Source organism: Chiloscyllium plagiosum, unplaced genomic scaffold (genome assembly GCF_037043375.1).
Source record: "Chiloscyllium plagiosum isolate Xiang-an unplaced genomic scaffold, Cpla_swu_hap1 HiC_scaffold_7, whole genome shotgun sequence".
Lineage (NCBI taxonomy): Eukaryota > Metazoa > Chordata > Chondrichthyes > Orectolobiformes > Hemiscylliidae > Chiloscyllium > Chiloscyllium plagiosum.
The window spans coordinates 19,065,377-19,078,358 of NW_028270145.1; positions in this window are offsets into that span (position 1 = coordinate 19,065,377).

Genomic DNA, 12,982 nt, shown 5'->3' on the forward strand with positions numbered 1-12,982 from the left:
AACAGTAAGGTAAGAGAAAAAAAAGGGGGGGATATAAACCAAAGTGGGGGGAAAGGCAGACCAACATCCATTATGTCTTACAGTTTATCTAAGAGAGTCCAAAAATTCCTTAGCCTTTTCTGGTGATCCAAAGTTATATACAGATCCTTCATGGTTAAAGCATAACGTCGCTGGGTAGCGTAAGGAGTACTGAATATTTAAGTCCCTTAAACGCTTCTTCGCCTCGTCAAATGCCTTCCTCTTTCGAACCAGAGCCGGAGAAAAGTCCTGAAATAGCATGATCTTGGATCCTTTATAGATCATAGCTTGGGGGTCTTTTCCGAGATTTCTAGAGGCTTCTAGGAGTATCTGCCTCTCCTTGTAGCTCTGCAGCCAGAACAGGACCAGGCGTGGGCGCTGGTTCGAGTCGGGCCCGCGTATTGTGACCCGGTAGGCCCATTCCACCCTTACCTGGCCTGATCCAGCCTCCAGATTTAAAAGCTGTGGCAGCCACTGCTCCAGGAATGCTGTAAGCTGGCCTTCCTCTTCCCATTCGGGAAGGCCCAGCAAACGAATATTTTTTCGACGACCTCGATTATCAACGACCTGATCCACGGCCAATTGAGCGGTATTTTCGGAGGTCGCGGCCTTTAACTCGGCCCCTCCGACTCGGCGTTCAATTTCTTGGATTTCTCGGTCGTGCTTCTGCAGTGCGGCCGAGAGCGAGTCCCAACGATTTCTGGATTCTGCAATAAAGGCATCGATCTTCGAATCCAGCTTGGAAATCATTTCTGCAAGACTTGTCACTGTAAGTAAGTCCCCCGGGGCAGCTGTGGACGCCTCTGCTGCAGCTGGAGAGGGTGGGAGAGGGGTTCCTGCCTGCTGAGAGCTGCGGGCTCCCTTCCCTTTAGTCATTTTTACTTAGGATTAAATTGTTTAAATGTAATATTACACAACTAATTAAATTACACAACTATTATAAATGATTTGGTGAGCGTGGTAGGGGGTGGGTGACCCACTGTATCCAAGTCTTGGGAGGAGCACTATAGACTCAGTCTTGCTGGGTCGCCGCCATCTTGGATCCCCCCTGAGGAGCTTCTTAACCCCAAGGATACCTGGTGCTAACTTGTCTCGCAAAGCTATGAAATCCAGCTTCAGCAAAAGTTGTGATGAAGTCATAACTTTCACACTTGTGTAACTAATAAGTCAATACTACACAGTTCCACCTTTCCTTCGAGTTGTTATAAAACATTTTGTGCAACACAATAGCATCCAAATTTCCACTTCCCCAGTTTATATTTCCAAACAAATTATATGTAGTCTTTGAGGTAGTGCTTTACACTGCTGGACTGTTGATATCTACTCGGTAGAATATTTCAGGAAACAAAATGACCTTGTATTATTGGCACTGAACTGGTGATCTGTGAGATGGCCTTTCATAGACTCGACTAGAGAATACCCTTTTCTTAGGTATATGTTTCTCGGAATACGTAGTGGCAACATTTTAGCACTAGCGCCTTTGTCAATTTTAGCTTTTAGTTTGTGTCATCCAATCTTTCAGGACACATGATATTAATGTTGTATAAGCTTCTGATCTCTTTATATACTTGACGTGATGTGTAAGGTTAACAACATGGAAACCTTAGTCCACTTCTGAAATTTGCCCAACATTTGGTTGATAGTGAACTTCATTGATATGCTTGTGTTTATGAATCTTCATAATATTATTTTCTTGTTGCTAGTGTTATGGTATTATATTATTTTGCTGGTCAATCTACATCCTGCTCTAGGATCTGACTTGGCCTTTGGAACTAGATTTCTTGTACATTAATGCCTCCACAGGCTTTCCAGATAACAAGAAAAACTAGACAAGCTTCAGGTAGGAGCACAAATGGGAGCTGTTAAAGATTTAATGGTTTAATGCACATTGTTGGCTGTAGAAATAATGTTGGCTGCACCTAAAGCATGTAATTATTGTTGACCACCACTATAAATGATTCCTTCCTCAATGGGTGCAGCCTTCTTTATTGCCACAAAGGTCCTTCCAAAAGGCTGTAGTTGGTGTAGAGGTGATGATGAACATCAACAGCATCTGTGATAGGTCCTCTTTGGAAAGGTCACACTTATTATCCTTTGTTGTAGCATCTTCCAACAGACTGGTTAATGGGCAATTGTAGTTGTTGTCTGGATGACATGAGCTGAAGACTATTATTCTGAAATTTAATCCTTGAGCTGGTCTTCAAGAACTTTTCAGATCTTTTATGTGTCACTGGATTCCAAATTCATAATGTTATGTCTGCAATCTATAATTCATAATAAATCTTACACAGTTCATCTTAAATTGTGTATCTCTGCCTTTGTGTCAGTATAGAGTAATACAGCTGTCCACTGTTTTTTGTCCCTTTAGAGATCACTGAACTTGGCCCATTTAAACATGCTACTCAACTGGCCTTTGTCCTTTTATAACAGCTCTTTTAAGAATTGCAGGCTTGTAGTTTAAAATTGCAGATTTGTAGTAATAGATATGTCTGTAGGTGGTATTTGCATTAAAAATGGAATGACAATATCACACAGGCATTTTTTTAACTTTTGCGCCAATCCCAAGAAAGCATTTGGCTAATTAGCCAACATCTGGACACAAGTAATCTTCTCAAATATGACCATTGTATTTTCTCATATTTTTATAGCGCTTTGGAACTGTTCTTTCAGGACAATTAAAGCTGTCTGATTTTTAAATTGGATGATCAACCTCTTGCTTTATTTTAAGAGAGAGAGATAAAGCACTAATTGTACTTCAGTTCAGGTCAGTAGCCTATAGTTTTGGTTGTATTTGTACCTTCAGCTTTATTATTTTTCAGTAAGGCATTCTTCAAAATTGCTTGTATCTTGAAAAGAGTCAAAAATAAATTAGCTCTGTCTTCTTGCTCATCCTTGCCTTATCTACAGCACTACGCAGCAGTCTTCTTCCAGAGAAATTTCTTATATTGATTGTCTAAATTGTCTGTTGTCCGAACATGTTGTTTGGTTGATCTATAGTTTGTCTTCCAAGTATATCATTTCAAGATCTCAAAGTCCTTTTTAGGTGGCCAAGCCTCATACCATGATATTATTTTGCCTCCAGAAGGATACGAAAGTCGGAGGAGTTGTTGACAGTGAGGAAGGATGTGGCAGGTTACAGCAGGATATAGAGAAGCTGCAGAGCTGGGCAGAAAGGTGGCAAATGAAATTCAATGTAGCTAAGTGTGAGGTGATTCACTTTGGGAAGAATAACAAAAAGATGGGGTACTGGGCTAATGGTCGGATACTTGGTAGTGTGGATGAGCAGAGGGATCTTGGTGTCCATGTACACAGACCTCTGAAAGTTGCCACCCAGGTAAATAGTGCGGTGAGGAAGGCATATGGCGTACTGGCTTTTATTGGTAGAGGAATTGAGTTCCGGAGTCCTGAGGTCATGATGCAGTTGTATAAGACTCTGGTGCGGCCGCATCTGGAATATTGTGTGCAGTTTTGGTCGCCATACTATAGGAAGGATGTGGAGGCACTGGAACGGGTGCAGAGGAGGTTTACCAGGATGTTGCCTGGTATGGAAGGAAGATCGTATGAGGAAAGACTGAGACACTTGGGGCTGTTTTCATTAGAGAAAAGAAGGTTTGGGGTGACTTGATTGAGGTGTACAAGATGATTAGGGGGTTAGATAGGGTTGACAGTGTGAACCTTTTCCCGCGTATGGAGTCGGGTATTACAAGGGGGCATAGCTTTAAATTAAGGGGGGATAGATATAGGACTGAAGTTAGGGGTAGGTTCTTCACTCAGCGAGTTGTAAGTTCATGGAATGCCCTGCCAGTAGCAGTGGTGGACTCTCCCTCTTTATGGGCATTTAAGCGGGCATTGGATAGGTATATGGAGGATAGTGGGTTAGTATAGGTTAGGTGGGCTTGGATCGGCGCAACATCGAGGGCCAAAGGGCCTGTACTGCGCTGTATTGTTCTATGTTCTATGTTCTAAGGGGGTTTTAAAAAATGCATCAGTGCTGGGTACGGATATCATAGTATTGAATAGTTTAGCAGACATTTATTTGAGTTAACAATTATGTACAAACTTTACATTTACCAAGCACTTAAGTGCCTGGGGCTAACTAAGGTACAAGAGAGCAGCATGCTTGCATTAGCCTGTCATGCTTCAAGTGGTACTGAGACAGGATGCAGTGTGAGACCTTTATCCAACAGGTCACAATACATGATGCAGTGACAATATTATAAGCATGTCTTTTTTAGTTAAACTGACATACTGATCCTGAAACATAACATAAAACCAGGAGCACTCCTTTGGGTTTCACAAGAATGCCTTTGGTCTCTCTTTAAATTCAGAGAGATACAAGAATTGAACTGGAGCTCGCATTTAGACTCTTGTCTTACACAGAACCACATGCAGCAGAATTGGCAGACAAGTAGCAGATGGAATTTAATAAGAGACATGTTAAACGCAATTAGTAATGTGCTGTATATTTGATATATCTTGGAGCAATTCAGGGATGACACATTTCTAAGTGTGCAACCAGTTAATTTACAAGAGTTTTAAAATATTTTCACAAACAGATATGTTTGCCGTCATGCTTAAAACTCAGCATCTAATAGCTTTTCTGTTTACTCAAGCTCTGAGTCCACACCTAGTCTAGAGAAGTCAAACACAGACAGCATAGACCAGTTTCCAGATCCAAAATCAAAACAATTAAAGACTGCACAACACATCTTAAGCTTCATAAATAGGAACATTTAATAGAAAACATGGAAGTGATGTTAAACATTTATAAAGCTCTGGATAAGCCAAACATAAAGTATTGCTAGCATTCTGGTTACCATATTGAAAGGGTGCAGAGAGAGTTATTAAAATGGTATTGGGGGGTGAATTTTAGCCTCAAGGTGAGGTTGGCCAAGTTGCAATTAATATTGCTGAAAATGTGTTGCTGGATGCAGTGTGAGACTTCAGGCTTATGCTCGAAACATCGATTCTCCTGTTCCCTGGATGCTGCCTGACCTGCTGCGCTTTTCCAGCAACACATTTTCAGCTCTGATCTCCAGCATCTGCAGACCTCACTTTCTCCTTGCAATTAATATTGTCTTATGTGGGCTCCTATCAGCCCAAAGTGGTTGAGCATGGATGAAGAGAGCTACCTTTTAGGTCCAACTATAAGAGTCTTGTTTGGTAAACAATATGGAGGCTATTGCATTATTGCAATTATTTAAAGATTATACTAAAATGACCTACATCAACAGAGATTGTTAGGGCCATACTAATGCCTGTTCTGTTTCCTATAATCCCGTTCTTTACTCTGAGTCTTAATGGCATCATCACATTATTACACAATCAAATATTAACTCTTTTCAGATCCTTGCAACCCCAGTTACTAAGTTTTCTTTGGAGCAAAAGAGATCGAGCAGAGATTTAGAGAGAGGTGTCGAAGGTCATGATAGGTTGAAACAAGATAGACAAAGAAATGTTGTTCCTTTTGGCTGATGGGACAAAGACTAGGGAACACAGATATAAGGATTATGAGGAAAGGTAGCTCACCACCACCTTCCCAAGTATTATTATCAGATGGCCAATAAATACAGGCCTATCTAGAAACTCCAAATTCCCAAGGATTAAGTTTTTAAAAAACTGAATAGCATGCAGTGAATCACCTTGTCCAGTTTCATACATTCATAGAGTCATATAGCGCAGAAATGGCCCTTTGGCCCAATGTGTCTTCACGGACATAACTACCACTAAAAGCACACCAATCGCAATTTCCTGCACTTGTCCCAGATCCCTGGATGTTATGGTATTTGAAGTACTCATCCAAATTTTTTTTTAGTTGAGGACCAAAGGACTTTGTCCAGCTGGATGTCACATATTCATGCTTGGTTCCTGCTTGAGTTTCTGGCTGAGGATTATCTATCCAATAATACTGGGAGTGTGTTTTCTCCCTTCACGATATGATGAAGAAATCATTGCCAAAAAACCCTGAAATCAAAGGTCTACATCTTGCACTCATCAGGATTGAAACAAAAGAAAACTGACTGAAAAAGGAAACAATATTTATGTAGTTTGCTGATTGGTTGGACTATAGTTGGCATGGAGACGTGTGAGGGACTGATTCAAACCAGGCAATTTAATCAGTTAACTATTTTCACAACCAAGTGAGGATCTCCCATTCATTACTATCCCAAATGAGACACTCCTCCCGCCTCGCTCCACGTAAGAAAGGATGAATCGAGTCCTCTTCTTCATTCAAGTACTCCCACAGATGGTTGCAATAAGGTAAATCCCTTTTTCCAGCTTTAATATATTTATATTTTGGAAAAAGCCAGTTCAACCAGGTTTCCTGAAAAAATACTAAGAATCAGTCTTTGGCTTGCTGATGATGAATAGATTGTGAAAGATCATGGCCTTTAAGGTGGATGGTTCTGCAAACATTGACATTGGCATTTGAGTTCGATGTTTAGAAATTCTTTATTTTGCAGTTAGCTGAAAGGAGTTTGCCCAGTTTCCTTCAACAATAGCTTTGCTTATGACTTGGTTTCAGTGTCGGAGAGAGATTTTTTTTTTAACCTGTACATGCAGGTGTGTACAAAGGAAGGTCTCAGCTGTGCCCCTTCACAGCACATTTTCACAGAGTAAAATTTCAATCACAAGCCACCATGCTGGCAAACAGAGACCAAGAATTGCATGTTTTTTAATGGTTTTTGCATATTCCTGGAAGGTAAAACATACCAATGTGTCTTATAGCCAGAACTGCCTTTATTTCAATGCATATCACTTCTGAAGTCTGAGACAGAACCCACAGGGGATCACACCTCAGTTTTTAAATTGCATTTCTCCCCTTGAAGTGGTATTGTCTGATGTTTCCTTTGCACTCTTCGTGTACAACCTTCCCTGATTCCTCTCAGGAATCACTGTCATCCATACAGGGATTTTAGAGAGTCTTGCATTGTCTTTGCATTCTCACCATCTTTTGGATTGTATGTCTTCATCTTAAAAAGAACACATTGTACTTAGAAGGTTAACATATGGACAAGGTAGGACGAATAAATTAAACTGCATTTATTTCAATGCAAGGGGCCTAACAGGGAAGGCAGATGAACTGAGGGCATGGTTAGGAACATGGAACTGGGATATCATAGCAATGACAGAAATATGGCTCAGGGATGGGCAGGACTGGCAGCTTAATGTTCCAGGATACAAATGCTACAGGAAGGATAGAAAGGGAGGCAAGAGTGGAGGGGGAGTGGCATTTTTGATAAGGGATAGCATTACAGCTGTGCTGAGGGAGGATATTCCCGGAAATACATCTAGCCAAGTTATTTGGGTGGAACAGAGAAATAAGAAAGGGATGATCACCTTATTGGGACTGTATTATAGACCCCCAATAGTCAGAGGGAAATTGAGAAACAAACTGAAAAGGAGATCTCAGCTATTTGTAAGAATAATAGGGTAGATACAGAACAGGCTCAAAGGTAGAAGACAGACGGTGGGAGTGGAGGTTGTTTTTCAGACTGGAGGCCTGTGACCAGTGGAGTGCCACAAGGATCGGTGCTGGGCCCTCTACTTTTTGTCATTTACATAAATGATTTGAAGGTGAGCATAAGAGGTGACACCAAAATTGAAGGTGTAGTGGACAGCGAAGAGGGTTACCGCAAATTACAACAGGATCTGGACTAGATGGGCCAAAGGGCTGAGAAGTGGCAGATAGAGTTTAATTCAGATAAATGCGAGGAGCTGCATTTTGAGAAAGCAAATCTTAGCAGGACTTATACACTTAATGGTAAGGTCCGAGGGAGTGTTGCTGAACAAACAGACCTTGGAGTGCAGGTTCATAGCTCCTTGAAAGTGGAGTTGCAGGTAGATAGGATAGTGAAGAAGGCATTTGGTATGCTTTCCTTTATTGGTCAGAGTATTGAGTACAGGAGTTGGGACGTCATGTTGCGGTTCTACAGGTCATTGGTTAGGCCACTGTTGGAATATTGCGTGCAATTCTGGTCTCCTTCCTACCGGAAAGACGTTGTGAAACTTGAAAGGGTTCAGAAAAGATTTACAAGGATGTTGCCAGGGTTGGAGGATTTGAGCTACAGGGAGTGGCTGAACAGACTGGGGCTGTTTTCCCTGGAGCGTTGGAGGCTGAGGGGTGACCTTATAGAGGTTTACAAAATTATGAGGGGCATGGTTAGGATAAATAGACAAAGTCTTTTCCCTGGGATGGGGGAGTCCAGAACTAGAGGGCATAGGTTTAGGGTGAGAGGGGAAAGATATAAAAGAGACATCAGGGGCAACTTTTTCACGCAGAGGGTGGTACATGTATGGAATGCGCTGCCAGAGGATGTGGTGGAGGTTGGTACAATTGCAACATTTAAGAGGCATTTGGATGGGTATATGAATAGGAAGGGTTTGGAGGGATATGGGCCGGGCGCTAGCAGGTGGGACTAGATTGGGTTGGGATATCTGGTCAGCATGGATAGGTTGGACCGAAGGGTCTGTTTCCATGCTGTACATCTCTATGAGTCTGTGACTCTATAGCCATAATCAATTGGGCATTATGATTCCTGTCATGAATCCAAGACTGTTTCTTTATCCGACATCTCTATACCAACCATTGACCAACTAAACACAAGCATCATTTTGCTCAGTGTAAATTGTTGCTTTTTTTTGGTCGGTTTTCTTGTGTTTGAGTCCTGATCAGTGCAAATTGGAAAACTTCACCTCCAGATCACTTTTCAGCAAACTTTAAGCTCTGTACTATCAAGAGGGACATGGTAACACAAAGCAGGAATAACTGCAAGTGCTGAACTCTTAAAATAGACAGTGGTCGAAATCTCAGTTTGCTGGGGAGATTTTTGAGAAGTGTTTGTCCATTTTTGCATAAGTGGCTTAATTGGTACTTTGTAAACATTTCCAAATGCCTCTACATCACTGCATTGCTGCAGTGGAATCTGATTCACATGCTCTATTTGTAAAGTACAATTATAACAAGGAAGATCAAATAACCCAAATGTACACATCTGCCTGTAAGTCCATCAGTTACACCCTTGGGATTCAGTGCAGAGCTTTGAAATGTAATGTTTGGACTGGAGATAAATATCATTGTTAATTTTATGGATTAAACAAAATGTCCCCGGCTCAGGCGAGGACTATTTTTATTACAAATAGTTGTCAGTTAACTGGGCCCATCTGTGGATTTATGTGGTCTGGCTTTGCTGAGGAAGTGGAAAAGTTAAAGATTGCAGTGGGCATGCTCACTGGGATGGTCGCCTTTGCCTGGTTCCATTGTTCTAATACTCTAAATTATCCAGTTGTGGTGTCAGACATGCGAGGCTGAATCCTGTTCCTACTTTCTTCTCTTTCCAAAATAGCTTCAACAGGAACTGAGTTTATTCGTTGTTTATTTAGTTTCTGAAAGGTTCAATGTTGCATTCAAATTATCTCATATTCCAGGCACACCAATGCTACTGTGTCTGACCAGTTTTGCAAAGGTACAGGAAAGGGGTATGGTGACTCTTTGTCAGTGACTCTTTAGTTCCCTGTTTGGTGGAACACTGCCCTTCCCTTGCACATTCAAACCTTAGGCTGGGTCTTATGGGACACATATTTGCCATTTGCCTTGACAGTCCTCAGACCATCCATGTGAAACTCAGTCACCCTGCAGCTATACCTCACTGGGAGCAGCCTTCATTGTTTCAAAGTCTCACTAAAGTGGTACCAGTCAATCTGTAGCGCTAGCATTGACCGGTGGTCATTGCTGGAATTACAGGCAGTCACTTAGGAAGAAATCTGGTAGAGCCCAAACTTGAACGTGAGTCTGGAGTTTTGGATGGTTGGTGGACCCCAATGAGGAGTGAGTGCAGTGACAGTAGGGGAAGGGATCAGGGTTTGAGCGGTTGGGGTGGGGGTTATAAGATGGTGTGATCTTGGTTGAGGGTTCTTTGGTGGGCCACAAAAGAAGGCACCCCTTTCTGATCAGCAGCAATCCGTGCAATGAAAACTGCTGAACTACCTTCCGGGCCTCCAGCCACATGTAAAATAGTAGCAGAGGCAGAAGGAGACCTATAATTAGACTTAGGTATATGTTGTGGGTGTGCTGGAAGGCAGTGAAAAGGAATTGTCACATAATTTTACAAGCTTCCCGTCACCTCCATTTTGACATCCAATGGCAGTGGGGCCATAAAATACAGCCTTACTTTGCCCTGTGTATAAACTGCAATGTGCCTGTCCCTGTACGGCCTCTCTGCTTAGCACTGTATTCAGAGCCAATGGATTCCATTCCAGAATTGTTTTATTATTTGTAGAATGTGTCTGTCAATGGCAAGGCCAGCATTTGTTGCCCATTCCCTAACTGCTCTTGAACTGAGTGGCTTCACAGGCCATTTCAGACAGAAGTTCGGGGTTAACCACATTGCCATGTGTCTGGAGTCTCATGACAGCCCAGACCAAGTAAGATGGCAGAGCTCCTTCCCTAAAGAGCATAAGCAAACCAAATGAGTTTCTGCAACAATCACTGTATGGGAATTTCACGAGCTCCCATGCTGGGATTTGAACCCATGTCCCAGAAGCGTTAGCCACACCTCTGGATGTTGCCATTATGTCACCGTCTCATCACTTGCTTGACATGTAGCTAAGACAACCTGGTGCATCGAAGGAAAGGCCACAGCACAGAAAGTGCTGCATTTGACCCTGCACTTAACTTTGGAATTGGCTTTGACTCTAATCCAAATTCATAAACATATCCAGTTAATAAGTGTTCCAGGAATGAATTTGAGTATATAAATGGGATTTAGATCAAGACATGAAAATGTCTACAGCTCCCCTGGATCGGCTCAAATTGTCCTTATACTAGTGGACTTACATATTCCCAGTTGTGCTGCATATTGTAAGTGAGTTTGAATGTCTTTAGCTGAAATCTACCCTCTGATGTGAAGTATAATGTATTCAAATCAAGATAAATACACAAAAATGGGAGAAAATGAGGACTGCAGATGCTGGAGATCAGAGTCGAGGAGTGTGGCACTGGAAAAGCACAGCAGGTCAGGCAGCATCCGAGGAGCAGGAGAGTCAATGATTTGAGAATAAGCTCTTCATCAGGAACTAAAATGGAGTGTTGAAAATTTGATATGATTGGAGTAGAGTATAGAGTAGTCAAGCTGGTGTTGTGGTCAATAAACAAATGGTCAAGGTCATCAGAGGAAGTCAAACAGTGCATTTCCCTGTGTTCATTTTGGAAGCAACATGTCAGATGGGAACTTGGGCAGTACCAAGACTGTGAGAATCCTGTGAGAAAAAATAATAAGCAGCATGATTCAGCATGTTCAGAAAATGCAGGGTAGAAAGCCAAAAGCTCTTGGACAAAATACAAAGTTGATACCACTGAAGTAAAATAGAGTAAAATTTTTATATAATTGGAGTAGAGTATAGAGCAGTCAAGGTGATGTAGTGGTAATGTCACTTGGACTAGTAATCTAAAACCCTAGGCTGATGTTCTAGGGACATTGGCTTGAATCCTATCAGGGCCTATGGTGAAATTTGAATTGGGGCGTAGGGAGAAAACTATGGTCTATTGGTGACCATGTAGCCATTGTTGTAAAAATCCATCTGATTCCCTTCAGGCAAGGAACCTACATGTTACTCCACACCCACAGCAATACCCTCTGAGCAATGCTCTCACAAACAGGCAAAAATGCTGATCTAGCCAGCAATGTCCACAAAATGTGGAAGAACAATGGGACAGAATGAGATATGACTGGAGTAAAATTCAGAGCAGATATCATTGCAGTGAAGTATGGAAGAGAGACAGATAGCACACAAAGCCAAAATGAGGAAATGTAAACATTTGAGGAAATAAACTTCAGCAGGAATGAGAAAAGGGCAAAAAAATTACTTGTATGATTTGCAAGAAAATCAATGAATAGAATTGGAAATCAATGAATAGAAATGGAAAGCAATCATCCAAAAAGTGTAAATTATGAATAATTTTAATATAATTTAACGGGATATTGCAGTACAGTGTACTGGTGAGAAAGCAAGTTGTTTATGGGAGATGATGGTGATTAGTGGAGCTTTTGCAGTGTGGAAATATTGAGGTCTGTTCTTAGGTAATGCATTAGGGTTGAATGTATAAAGAATAAAATAATGATGTGTGGGTTACTGGAATTGGAAAGAAATATTATTAGCTTTTCTCATAAAATGCAGGGAGTTTTTTTGGTTACAGACTGTTCCGGTTAATTATAGCCCCTGCACTCTTGTTATTTCAGGTAAATAATTAAGGGCTGAGCATTAAGATGATATGGGTTTGTTTTGGGCTTTCTAAAACCTGAGGTCAATGCATTAAAACAGTTCCATTTAAAAATTTCCATTAGAAAAAAATTTGCATTTATATAGCACCACTCAGAATTACAGGGTGCCCTGAAATGATGCACTCAGTGGAATACTTCTGAAGAGCTGTCACTGCAGTCAAATGGAAAATATTGTAGTAATTGCTGGCAGCAAATTCTCACAAACGTCAATGTGCGAACAACCAGATACTCTTTTTGGTATGTCAATTGAGAACTTAATATTGGCCAAAACAGACTCCTTAACTCTTCAAAACTGTGCCATGGAATCTTTTATAGATCCCTGAGGGAGCAGGTCATGCCTCACTTAAGGGTAAAAGACAGTACAGTCAGTTCTTCTATAATGCAATGGTTGAGTTCTTGTGCAACCCCGCATTATAGGAAAATGGCACTTAGAAACAGCTCTTAAAGTGTTGGTGCTGTAATCGCGATACAGCCAACACGTTTTAAAAGTTTGCGCTGTAGAAACAGCGTCCCCAATTCGTCAATCGCGTTACAGCAAATTCGCGTTGACAAAACATGCATTATAACAGATGACCAGTATCTCAAGCAGTGCTGTACTCCCTCAATGCTACACTGGAGGATCAGTCTGGATTGTTGGTGTCACACTCCCCTAGAGTGAGTCCTGACTTTATGACTTAGACAGG